Genomic DNA, 12,839 nt, shown 5'->3' with positions numbered 1-12,839 from the left:
TGGAACTTAACAGTCCCATTTACCCCCAAAATGCAGCACTTGCATGGTTTTCACATCTGGTTTCTGAGGCATAAGTTGTGTGGGCCTATGTTTTGCAACAAAATAATCTGTCTTGGACTATTTTTATCGCGAGCCTTTGTGTAATGAGTTTAGCCTGGAGCAGACTGACAGCATTGTTGACATTTCATTGAGTTTCCATCCTCAAGAGAGAGGAAATTTTAGCTAATTAAATAATGTTATAGTGTCTTAGAAACTACAAAGGCAACGGGAAACCACACAGCAGTCATACTGTATTTGTTAAGATCACTTGTGTATTCCTGAGGTTTTATTATGCAGAAGTCATTCTTCTAACAGTCTTTAAAGCAAGTCGTACATTAGATAAGCTTTTCATAACTCAGCCTTGATAATAATATTTGTAAACTGGTTTATGTATATATGAAATGAAGCCAAATGGGAAAAAAGCTATTAGAGCAATACTGAAACAATTACTAGTTTTCGTCATTTCATCATATAAATGACCAGACAGTGTTGCCCATGTGTGCAGGGGGCAGAGGGAGTGTAAAGGCCTCCCCTCTCTCCTTTATGGTTATCAAGGGAGCAAAGCTCCTCCTCCACAACAAGGGGACAATAGAAAGACGGGGAAAAACGGCTTATGTGATTGTGAGGGTCACACAGGTCCCTTTGGAAGGCCAGGGAACTGTACTGGTGCAGGATTGGGGTGGTGGAGCCACTGGGTTACTCTTGACCCTGCACATCCCCTCCTGATAGCTCAAGCAGTTTCTGTGGGTGACCAGCTGCTAACCTGCAAGCACCTGCCTCAAATTAAACCAAAACAAAGGGCAAATAGGGAATCACGAAAGCTTTGAGAGACAAGCTAAGGTGCCTTTCAAAGCTTTCTACCAATGGACTTCTTCCTGACTGAGCCCTGGCATCCTCAGGGCCTGTGGTGGTGGCAGGTCTGACATAGCACCAGCAACTCCACCGTGGACCCTGAGAAAAATGCCAGCACATGAAGGACCTTCAGCCTGCTGCCTTGCTGAGCACCCAGAATCAGTAGCTGTCTTGGTGGGTGTTCCACTGATGGGTGCTCAGGTGTACAACAGCACTCTCAGGCTAGCTGCCATGCCAGGAAGGAAATAATACATTTCTGTATTAATTATTTCATGTCTTTATTAAGATGTCAGTGCTTCCCTGATAAGCTACCGTTTATGTATCTTGTTTTATGTCTTAAAATGTTTCATGGTATTACAGACTAAAGCGCAATAGTAAGAAAGTACTGCTGATGGAGAAACAGATTTTCGTTCCAGACATGGTGTGCTATTTGCCAGCAGTGAAAACCAGTGGCCACTACTATGCTTCCTTCAAAGTTCACAGTTCACAATAAGGAGATTTTACATTTGCATAACACCTTCATAACATCATGGAACAGCAAAACACTTAAAAAATTAATCTGGCATTATATCACCATGCTTGCAGTGAAGAGTAACTCTGAGATTGTCCCTGTAATTCAGAAACATCAGCCAGCACCAAAACACTCCAGGACCTGAGAAGAGCTTCTAAGGCTCCTGGTTGTCCATGTGTCCATATCTGTATGTCTATGTGCACTGAGGGGGCATCCCTGTATGGTTTTCTCCATCTGAATGGACATTGGCTTTTCTGCTCTACCTGGCAGCATACCTGTTTTATCTACACAGAGGCAGAGAGGAGGGCTTAGGAGCACCCAGAGAGCTTCCCCAAATCCTTATTCTCCCATTAAGCCTCAGGGAGTCTGAAAGATTTTATTAGCCTTAATTACGTTTTGCCTAGGATCATGAGGTCAGTGGGCTTGGCAAGCTTTTGTTTTTAAAAACCTAACTTGCTTGCCAGGCAAGTTTTCCCAAGCTCTCATTTTATTGTGGTTTCCAGCAGGGGATCTTGTTTCAAGGGATATGATCAAAGAAAAGGACATTTCTTCTGGGACTTATTTTACATAGATTAGATCTCATTATGCAACTTGCTCTTTAGTCTATATTCTTTTTATAAGCTTCTGGCTATATGAATGAATTTTACATAGTAAAGTGTGAATTTATTATAATGAATACACTTTCTGAGTGAAAGGGAGGCAAAATACAGCATAGTGTAATACAGTTGAGCTTCCTTATCAACAACAAATTTCAGCATTGTAGCAGTTTTATCTTATCTGAAACAAGGTTTCTGCACACCAATTTCCATACATTTTTTCAGCTTTTATTCTAAATTAAAAATATATATATATTTTCAGGAAATAGTGTCAAATTTTACATTTTCTTCCATCATATATATTTTAAAATTTGTTTCAAAGGTGTGATTATTTAAGTTTTTAAGCTCTGCACTTGATTAAGTCGTTACAACTTGACACCTCAAGAGTTCCACTGAGGTGGGAATCTGTTATAATGTCCAACAGCTCCTTCTGAGTACAAAATGCTCTGTATTAGTCCTGTTGGACAGTTTCTAATAAGATTGAAATTGAAGAAATCAAACATTAACATAGAACAGATCTCAGCATACACAGGAATTCCTTTTCAGTATTGTTAAGCTTTAGGTACTAACAGAAGTAAGAATCTCTGCTTAAAACCTCATTCTCGTACTATATAAACAAGAACAGATTTTTGAATTTCTTACTTCTGTATTGTACCTCCAACTACCGTTCAATTTAATCTGAAGTTAGGTCAACTCATGAAAAACACATGTATGCTCTCTTAATATTTATGTAAAATATGTGATTTTATTTGCTGAATTTCCTCATTTGAGTAAGCAGGTGTGTGGCTTATTATCTCATAGTTTCTCTTGATGTAAGGATTAAATTATCAAGTGATTTTGTCAAATGGAGGAGTTGTGTGGTTGAGTTGTTAGCTGAGTTTTACAGCAGTGTACCTTCACAGTTTGAGCTATTTATTTGGCAAGGTTTTTCAATGTAGGAGATGATGTTAGAAATATATTCAGTCATTTAGACTCCTTCTCTTTGATATTATATAAGCAAAACAAAACAAAGCAAAATAATTTTGTTTTCCATACCCCAAATTTACCTGAACTTGCTTCTATCAAGCCACTAAAATTAGTCACCAATATAGAAAAGGTGTAAACACTCTAAGGCTCTGTCCTAATAGTTGTGTGCAAAATTTGCCATATCTAAAAGACTCGCTTTGTTTTAGGCTGAATTACTGAAGGCAAATAAGAACAGAATACTTAGAAGGCTTGCACTCCATTGGTGCTATAGACAAGGAGTTTCATGCATTGCAGGTAGGATTTTCATAAGTATTAAGCCTTCATCTCCCTCTGGACCTACTGCATTCATCTGGTGACATAGCCATACTGAACATTCCCGAAAGTCCCACACTTATTTTTGTAGGGACTACCTCCTTATAGAAAATATCCACACCTGAGGTCTACATTGCACACCTGAGGTATGCAGTAGCTATCTACTGCTTCTTCCCCAGGTCTGGTTAATGCTGGTATGAAATTTATGCAAAAGCTTGTGTACCAAACGAGTTAAACTCTTACCAACATACTAAATTGCAATCTTATTTACAGTCTGTAAGCAACTATTATATGTTTTTCCTAGGTTATGATTCACAGTTTACACATCTTTAGTTTATCATAGCATAAGGCAGAGTCTCAAGAAAGGAATGTTTTTCAGTTAAATGGTTAATTAAGACTTGGAGATATTTTTTTTTTTTTTTTCTGATCAATGCAAGTCAAATTCTCAATGCAAGTGGTTGAATCATCTTCAGAACTCTGATCATAATTAAACCACAAGGAGGCTGTTATGATTAAACGTGGGAAGCTGAAAATATGTGAACCATAACAAAGGATCTGAATCCACTTTAAGCTTTGCATAAAATGCAGTTTCAGATTTTTTTTTTCTTATTATAAAAAAGCTTTTATCCTGTGCCTTAATTTTTTATTTTATTTTTTTAATTTCTTCCAAATTCAGTTAAATTTCTCATAAGGGATATTTAGCAATAAATCTTGCATGTGTAAGTGATGTCTGGCTTTCCTAATTTGTAGGTACTGCCTATGTCCTTTGTCTAATCAATTGACTCCTTTTTATTTTTTATTACAAATACAGAATTTTAATGGATACTCTTTTGTAACTAAACATTTCTCCAAATGACTTCCTCACAGCTGTATAATCCATACACAGTGTTGGTAGTCCACAATAAATTTGTAAAATCTATATTCTTTATTGTGTTCTAATTCTTTATTGCTATATAAATTTCTGATTCTGTCTTTCTAATTAGTCTGTATAGCTTTTACAGAATAGCTTTTACATGGGATATTTGTTTTTCTGTTCACGTAATTTAATCTTGAATATTTGTACTTGCAACACACACTTATCTAAAAAGAACTGAATTCCATTGTCTTACCTGGGCAAAGTCTTCTTTTTAAAACAATGAGTAGGAAATATAGGGTTATGCGAACAACAATCATATGCAGTCTTTATTTCTAAAACAAAAGGAAAATCAAATGGTCAATACTAAATTGTTACAATTATACAAATCTTTCTAATTTGGGGAAATTTGGAGATGGAGACTTGATTGAGATGAAGTTTATACATCTTGAACTTCATTGCACCAAGTGTGAGCTGGGACTACAGATTCACCTGGTGATTTAACCTGTACAGGGTTTTGGTGTTCATGCCCTTCTCTGCTAACAGCAACATCAACTAAAATGGCTTGGAAGGCACCCTCACTATGTGCACAGCCAGTACAGTGATCCTCTTCATTCCCTGTTTTTCATCTCAGCTAGAGAAAAATGGATGTGCATGATCTCTGCTGGTCTCTGGTAACCAATAAATATGAAAACCAAAGCTCTTGTGTGCTGGCCTAAAGTGTCCACATAGTGGCTTCAATTGGAGTATTAGATGCATACATACATAAGGAGGGTAACATTTCAACCAGGAGAAAATGCTATAAAGAAAAAGGCGTGTCTGAAACCCAATAATTTATTTATTTTATTTTATTTTATTTTATTTTATTTTATTTTATTTTATTTTATTTTATTTTATTTTATTTTATTTTATTTTATTTATTTATTTTATTTTATTTTATTTTATTTTATTTTAAAGTCAAGTACTTTGTTTCAGTACCATTTTGTATACCTGAATAAGACTCCTACTCGTGAACCAGACACACACACACACACACAGAGGAAAATGGTGTTCCAGCTATTCTTTGAAAGCAATCAGGGGCACAGGTATGCTTGTAGAAATGACTGCCAAAGAAGGACTGCAGAAGAGCACCTTGATGCTCAGTGTAACAGCCTGAGAAGCAGTTACCTAGATTTGAAGTCCTCTTTTTGCTATTTCTACCCCTACTGCAGAAGCTTCTATCTTGTTGAAGCTAAACCATTAAATAGAAAGACTGAAAACTGTCCTGAGAATAAATAAGGACCAGAAAAAACAGACCATGACTGTCAAACTCATTGACTAGAATGTCTACCTTCATAAAGGTATTTGCTTCAGCAGCCTGGGAGATGGGAAATTTTGACTTGTTCATATATTCCCTAAACTTCATCTTGACACCAATTAAGCTGTTTAAATCCTTCCTCAGAACCAGGTTTTGGTACTTTCATCAGTTGTAGTCAGATCATTTGACTATGATTTGTCAAATCCAGTCCTGTACTTCTCACTGACAGAAAACAACCACTAATATTAACAGGAGCCTTGCCTACATGACCCTGCCTGTGATGGTTTCATTACAGGGGATGGATAGTTTCAGTGCCCTGGAAGTTCCTGAAACAGCATCTCCCACCCACTACAACCTTCTTACAACTACTGTGATGTGCAACTACAACACAGCTGTTTTTCCTCAGTTGGGGGCCAGGAAGCTACTCTCTACAAACAAAAATAGTTTTGTTCCCCTTATAGCATAATGGACAACACAACAAGGGGTGAATAATCATATTTATAGTTTTTCTGTGAAATGGGAAAGAAAAGGAAACAGCATTCCAGAGAGTGGTAAAATGAGAATTAATTAATTAGTTAATTGCAGGAACATAGTGGCTAGGAGATTTTTTTTTTTCACATTTTAATGAATAAATGACATTTCTATCCACTAAAAATATAAAATACACAAGTAGTATTTACCTACAGATAATAACATAGCATGAAATTCTTTTATCTTAAGAATCTTGACACAGTGTTCCCACTTTGCAGGAAATCTTTAATTACATTCAGGGCTGCTTACCTTTAATAATAAGAGCCAGATCCTTTTCCAGGTAAGCCAGTTGCAAAGCTTCTGTGTTTTGTTGTTTGTTTTTTGTTTGTTTGTTTGTTTGTTTATTCTGCCAGCAGAAAGAGTAACTCCCTACTCCATATCACTGGCATGTATCCTCATTTAGCTGGGTCTAGATGTAAAACTGGTTACTGTCACACTGAGTGCTCATGGTCAAGGTTCAAGTAATGGCTAATGCTCTGAGTGAGGTTACACATAAGTGCATTTTAGTTCTGAATGCATTGTCCTAGATGGTGAACACAAAACAGCTCCCTAGTCATTTAATTATCTGAGATTATAATGATCCTAACTTTGAATAGGATTTTCTGCCACACCTTCTGGCTTTTGAAAGGAAGTGCCCTGAGGCAAAAACAAATTACTATCCTTTGCTTTTTCTATATTTGTAATATTTCTAATTTGATTCAATCTTTACATGTTTATTAGAGGGCTTTATATCTTATGTTTCTTCACAACATTGGCTTATTGCTAGTTTCCCTCTTGGAGGCATTAAACATATGAAAATAGGGTGCACACACATGAGGGGATGCTTACTCATGCAAATAATCCGATTGAACTCAGTGAACTTCCTGAAGACATCACTACTCATGCAAGTAAGTGATTACAGGACTGTGCCACACAATGAACAGTATGGGCCCGACTATCTTGTCACCTACACTGATTTTACATCATTACAGTCCCACCGACTCTAACGGAATTATTCGTGATTTTCCTCAGTGTACAGAAATTGAGATTCACACACCCATTTCGGAAACTTACCTTGAAAATAATAATGGCTGTGAGATTATTCATTTAGATACAATGCAGCAGAAGGAGAACCACAAGTGCCTTTCTGTTAAGATCTTGCTATTATTCAAGCCCATTGTGGAGGCTGATTCCTCTCTGACTGGGGCTGCAGAAGGCTTAGTCCAACAAGCGATACTCAGTTTCCTTAATTCTTCCTTACCCTGGGGATCAAATTTATTTAAAGTCCTGGGAGAAAGGTGAGGCAAATGTTACTTCATTCATGTTGTGCATAGCAGAACACAGGGATAAATGGGATTGATGTAAAATATCTTTAGATACTATAAAATGCATGTGATCTGCAAACACTCACAGGTGGCCAAGACCCAAGATCCTTGAGAGCATTATCAACTGAAAGGTGGAAAATGTGCAGAAGTAGCTCACAAGTCCTTTTTTAGACAGTAGACGTATCTTAAAAAAATGAGTGACATTACAACCTACCAGAGCACTTCCTCACAGCTTTCTTCAGTGAACATCTCTATGGAAAGCATTTCTTCCCCTTCTTCTGGGTGGTATTTTAAACCAGAGTGAATGGGAATTCCTAAAAGTCAAGCTGTGCTGATTCTGATTCTTCGTTCTCTTCTCAGAATTCTTCTTTTTTATAAGTTATAAATTCAACTTCATGTATTTGCCAAATTAAAAACTCGTTGACTCTCCAGCATGATTGCTTTGATGAATTGCGTTCTTCTAGTCCATTTAACATGAAATAACAGACTTGTGTTGATGGTGTTTTTGTTCTTGATAGTGGGAGAACTTGTTACTGAAAAATTAGCTACTCACCCTTAAGCAATCACTAACATTCCAGTTCCTGAGTATAAAAATGAAGAAAGAGCAAATGGAAACAAACAAAAAAATGTATTAATAATACATAACAAAGTGATGCTTACAGATGATGTTTCAATAGGAAAAAAATAGGAAAACCATGGTTTTCATTGGGTCTTAATGTATGTATCCCTCTCTAATGTTCCCATCTTCAAGCAGTTCTGTTTTATTGACACAACAACACAAATTGCAGAAGTAAATTGAATCACAGGCTCAGAATGTAAAAATCAATGAGAAATAATTTTGTAGCACTAAAGTGAACAGTGTAATGCTAGGTATTCATTTAATTAACCATGAGCCTTTCCACATAATGCACAATCATTGCCAGCTTTTCAGCTCACGGTTATTCCAGGAATAATGGGTTTGGGATTCATCTTTAGAAAACCTGCATTAATATTTGAAAGCATTTAAATCCATTAGTGGGTCATCTGAACACTGCAGGTCACTTTTACATTGCTAATTGAAACAATAGTAATGGGTTATAATCTACTATCTAATAATGCCTGGAGTGTTTTACCGCTTTTATATCTGCAGATTCCAGGAAATATGTAAATTTGTTGCTGAACTGTTATAAAATATGGAAATTCCAACTGCAGACATGAAACTGATTTTTATATATATAAACTACAAAAATAATAATAATTAAAAAAAAAAAAAAGTATTAATAAGCTGCAGAGTTAGTATATTTTGATGTCAGGATAAATTTCTTTCTATAGACCTTCCAGTTTTTGTTGCTTCTGCGCTGTAGGCTCAACATCTGGCATTCACATTTTCAACATTGCCATTAGGAGAAAGTGAATATCATTAAACCAGTGAGTAAACAATCATGTCATTGTTTCCATATGCAAGCTATACATTGACTCAGTCTGCTGTGTTCTGACACTGCTTTTTTTTTTTTTTTTTTTCCCTGCATGAATTGATGCAATCATCTTGTTTTTCATGGGATTTTCTGTAATACAGCAACATTTCTCCTACATGTGGAAGTAACCATGCCATATGGAAATATGAATTTAAGGAAGGTTGGGTTTGATTTTTAGCTTTTTTTTTTTTTTTTTTTTTTTTGATTTAAAAGGTACTGAAAGGTAAAGTTACTTTACGAATCTTGCAGATAATTGAATAGAACACAAATTGATACTTAAATCCTCATTTTCTTTTTTAATTAAACAGGCATCTTGCACATTTACCTGCATCTTCATAGGCTTAATTACAGTCTGATTGGGCAAAAAGATCCAGAGAAGAGCATCTCATTACATCTAGGTAGGCAGTACTGGCAGGAATGTGCAGCATGTGTACAAGAGGAGGCATGTGTGTAAGTGAACATGTTTAAATAATTTACTTGGTTAATAAAATATGGATAGCATGTTTGAGGGAAAACTGTGGATCATTACATCACCTTTGCCCTCCCCACTAAAAAAAAAAATAAAATCAGTGTGTAAGTTGGTTGATGGGAGAGAGTACCAAAATACACAGTGGGTAACATTTTAACACAAATGCTTTAAATTGGAAATAATTCTGTATTCAGCAAGATAAACAAACTTTTTGCTTCCCAGGGATGTGCACTGTCCTAATGTGTGCCATTCTGCTTGGACAAAAATGTTTTTTTGTAGGTGAATAAACCTCATGGCTTTTACCACTAATCCCATAGTGGCGTGATATTTGGTCCTCTGAGAATACAAAGCATCAGGACCTCCCTTCTTGCTGCATTTTAAATGGGGAAGGGACTTGCAGAGAGCTTCTTATTCTGTAGGGTCTGGTTTGAGGAGACAATGCTGTCACAAGAAAGCTCTAATAATTTAATTAGTATATTTTTTAAACAACAACTATTGATCAGGGTTGTCAGCTGCTGTCAGAGGCAGAATCCCTCCTTCAGTGCCTCTCTTGAGATGTGAAAAGGAGGAGGAGGAGGAGGTGGAGGAGGACAAGGAAAGCATGTAATGCTTCCCCCAGCTGACTGGTATGCATCTCCCCAGTACCTGCTCTGCAGTGGAGCTTACCAGGTAGGACTAGAAGAGGCACAAGTGTCTCAGGAGACAGAAATCCTCCTCCAACCACAGCAAGAAATAATGCATGAGCAGCCATCCCTCTGTCTCAGGTATTTATACACATTGAGGAGATCCCCTCTCAGTCTTCTTTTCTCCAGACTGAACAGACCTAGGTTTCTCAGCCTTTCTTCATAGGGAAGATGCTCCAGGCCCTGTATCATCTTTGTGGCCCTCCGTTGGACTCTTTCCAGGAGATCCCTGTCTTCTTTGTACTGGGGAACCCAGAACTGAACACAGTACTCCTGGTGAGGCCTGACCAGGGCAGAGTAGAGGGGGAGGATCACCTCCCTTGACCTGCTGGCCACACTCCTTTTAATGATGCTCATGAGCAGTCAGTCTTAGCTCTAGCTGGCCACATTCTAGATGGTGTTGAGAAGAACGTGCTCTAAGACATGTTAAAAAAAAAAAAAAAAAAAAAAAAAAAAAGTGGTATCCAGAGAACTACAGAGCTCTTGGAGTTACCTAGAACAACATGCAAAATTCCCAATAAATACTCTGTCCCTCTTTAGGCTTTCTGCAGCAAAGGCCAACCTTTGCCAACCCACTTGTGTCCCTATGGGCACATGAAGAATTAGGAAACCTGCACTGTCTGTCTGCTGAACACAACTCTTCCCTAAGATCAGCCTGCATTAGCCAGCCAAAAGCTCAGAATTAATAATATGGTAATAGTGAATATCATGGGTAGATGTGTCCCCTTGATTTCCACTATATCACGAGTACAAATCATGGAACTTGTATTAGGTAGGAGGGGAGTGCTAGTGAGGTTTGATAAAAGCCACCCCAGTTGTATGAAAAACTGTCCTTGAGCACCAGCCCTTTATTTGGGGGAGATGCTGCCAGTGAGTGGAGTGTTTTCAGCCTATTCTCAAATTTGTGCTTGGTTGAGGTTTTATTTAACATTGGAAACCCCAAACAGATGACTGTTCTGGATAATACGGTTTGTGCTGTTGGCAAGCATGCAAAAGAGCACTTATTAAACAAACAGTTTTTATTGTTTTTAAAAGCTTTAAGAAGGGATTTTTTCCCTTCTTTTCTTGGAAAGGAGTAAGATCTGTAATTTTATTGCAGGGAAATATTGCTCTACTTTAATGAGGGTTTTTTCTCTTAAAAATAAGTGTTCTCCACAAAGTAGATGGCCAGAACCTTCCACCTCCCTTTATGTATCATAGGTTCAAATGTAGATGCATCCTTATGCCACTAAGGCTGGCCACCTGGACTTGGGAGAAAAAAGGTGTTGTTGTTTTTTTCCTGGACAGGTGTCTACGTCAAATAGACAGTCAGTGTTGGCAATCTTAACAACAGAGGAGGAAAAAGCACAGAATGGAGAGGAATCCCATCTTCCAGAGGTGGTTCAGGCTGGATATCAGGATGAGGTTTTCCACCAAGAGGGTGGCTGGGCACTGGGACAGGCTACCCAGGGCAGTGGTCATGGCACTGAGCCTGCCAGAGTTCAAGAAACATTTGGACAACACTCTCAGACACATGGTCAGATTTTTTGGGTGGTCCTTTGGGGACCCAGGAGTTGGACTTGATGATCCTGGTGGGTCTCTTCCAACCTGGGATATTCTATGATTCTATGATTCCACCTTGGAACAGTTTTCCATACACTGCAGAGATTATTCCGATAACCAGTGCATTCAAACACTGCAGTCCTTTCTTCAGCAAAATTCCCCTCTGAACTAAGTTTTGCTTGAGTGATGACAGTGTTTGTCGCATAATAAGGTCTTTAATTTGCTGCAATGTCAATAAGGCACCTTGTCAAGGATATTACACTTAATTAAACAATAAATAAACCAGACCCACCCTGCTCTAATCAGATAAAATTCACCCGGCCGCACAGGTTGGGAGGCTGACAGGGCTCAGGGACTGTTTAGGTGACTCTGAAGTGATGCAGGGAGTTGAGGCTTGCCAGTCTGTCACCCTGAGAGGGTGATGGTGACAGTTTCAGTGAGATATGCATTTTGCCTTTGGAGATGGGAGCAACAGATAGGCAGAGCAGAACCACCCGAGTAGCACACAGGCTCTCAAGGGGACTGTGTCCCTGTAGAGACATTTTCCCTTGGTAAAATTAGCAAGTTGAGGCTCTGTTTCAGCTGTGCAATGTGCTGGCCAAAATCTCAAGAAACCCTGGAACCAATTTATTCCATCTGGAAATTAGTTTCAGCTTTTATTGCTTTCAATTTTTGTTCCAGAGCAGATTCTGTTTCCAAAGGGAGGTCTCTGGTCTTTTGTCCTCCAGGATTTTTTTTATTTTTTTATTTTTTGTATTTCCAAAGTTTATTAATTAAAAAGCTTTGACAAATCAAAAGAAGAAAGAGGAAGAAGAAAAAAGAACAGCTTGTTTTCCTTCTTGTCGTTAGTTTTCTATACAATATTTCTGGGGAAGATCCTTTGCATGTACCTCTCAACTATCAGTATTTAACATCAGAACCTGATGCAGAGCTAAATTACTCCTTTTACCAAGCAGGTATTTATACCTGTTCCTTATACCAGTCATTTAACAGGGCTGCAGCTGAGCCTCTTGTTTAACCCCTTGCCACTGATAGGCAATAAAGAAAAGAGGGTGGCAGTGGAGAGATACCCAGTGTCTGTTAAAAACGAATTGTGCTCATTCATTGCCAAAGCACTTAAATATTCCTAAATCATATCTGAACATCTGCTTCTGGTTTAGTGCTTTGATTGAAATTATTTTAAATGTGCTTCTACCTGAAAATGATTTCTTTTAAAAGGTGAAGGCTGGTGGTGATTTTCTCACTAAGAATGACAGCACTTCATCAGTGGAGCAGCCCTGACTCTCAGGAAATCCACCATCTGCTTACTTCTCCACTTTTTAAGGAACAGAAAATCTGAAAACCAAACAGTAACAAGAAGAGGGAAAAAAAAAAAAAAAAAAAAAAAAAAAAGCCATAAGTGAACAATCCTAATGACTTTCACATGCAGT

This window comes from Aythya marila, assembly GCF_965140915.1.
Source record: "Aythya marila genome assembly, chromosome: 2".
Taxonomy (NCBI): domain Eukaryota; kingdom Metazoa; phylum Chordata; class Aves; order Anseriformes; family Anatidae; genus Aythya; species Aythya marila.
Note: the sequence above shows the minus strand (reverse complement) of the source record.